Source organism: Pinus tabuliformis, chromosome Q (genome assembly GCF_031772625.1).
Source record: "Pinus tabuliformis cultivar Carrire ecotype Pingquan chromosome Q, CPIR1, whole genome shotgun sequence".
Lineage (NCBI taxonomy): Eukaryota > Viridiplantae > Streptophyta > Pinopsida > Pinales > Pinaceae > Pinus > Pinus tabuliformis.
The window spans coordinates 806,983,820-806,985,097 of NC_142296.1; positions in this window are offsets into that span (position 1 = coordinate 806,983,820).

Below are 1,278 nucleotides of genomic sequence, written 5' to 3' on the forward strand. Positions count from 1 at the left end.
TCACACCCCGGCACCCAAGCTTGCGGAAATTAGGGTTTTCCATGTCACGCCCCGGTGCCCAGGCCTGGGGAAACTTGGGGTTTCCATGTCGCGCCATGACCGAAGCCGGCGGCGCACAAGCCTGTGGAGACTCGAGGTTTTCCATGTTACGCCCTGGCGCCCAAGCCTCGAAAGCTTGGGGTTTCCATGTCCCGCCCTTTGATGGAACCATTGATTTCCGCATTTTACGGCATGAGGGAAACGCGGGGAACTTTGGGTTTCCATGACGATGAAAACCTGCTCGCAAGTCTCGGGAACTTGGTGTGTTTAGAAACCGTTGCCCAAGTCTGGGGAACTCGCTGTTTCCATGTCGCGGCACACCCTGAATCGCTCGAGTGTCTGTGGAACTTCGGATTTCCATGTCGTGGGGCCATGAAGAGCCGCCAAATTCCGGGGAACTCAAGGTGTCCATTTCGCGGCGCGATGAAAACTGCTACCCAAGTCAGCGAACACACACGGGGTTTCCATTTCGCGTCACAACAAAAATTGCTACCCAAGTCTGGGAAATGCAGTGTAAGGACCTGCGGTTCAGTTTCTCCCCGTCGGTGTGAAGTACGAACTCTACGACCAAAATGTTCAAAGGGACATAAGTATAATGCACATTAGATGTGGAGCGATGGTTGGTTTATAGCGTGGGAGCGTTTGGCATAACCCACGGGCCAACTTACATGTTGGGGCAACTTGAACGAAGGATTGCTTGCCGACCAACAATCTGATGGCAAGTTTGCGACGTGTAAGGGCGTTTTGGCACGCGGTGGTCGAGTCGGCCTGGGCAGCGACTCGCCCAACCGCTCGTATAAATATGGCAAGGCGTTGGAGGATTTGATATTCATTCAAAGATGGACATTCGTACATGAGCATTCGGTGATCAAGAAAAAAGTGCGAAGTAGTGGAGCAGGTCGCAATAGAGGCGCGGGCATATATGCGCCCGTTCTTGGGCAAGCACACACGATACGCACAGGTTTTGGTTATCGGGTGAGGGCACGGGTAAGGAAGGAACTCGCCGTTCGGTGTGACACGGGGTGTCTCGGGTAGGTCGCCTGCCCGTCATGGAAGAAGAAACACGGAGGTGTCTCGGGTGACTCGGGTAAGTCGCCCGCCCGTCGTGCAAAAGGAAACGGGGGGTGACTCGGTGAGGTCGCTCGCCCGTCGTGCAGCGGTAAATGAGGTTCGGTCAAGGAGTACGGTTGGCAGCTTGTGTGAGGGCGCGCCCACCCAGCTCGGGCAAGGAACTCGGTT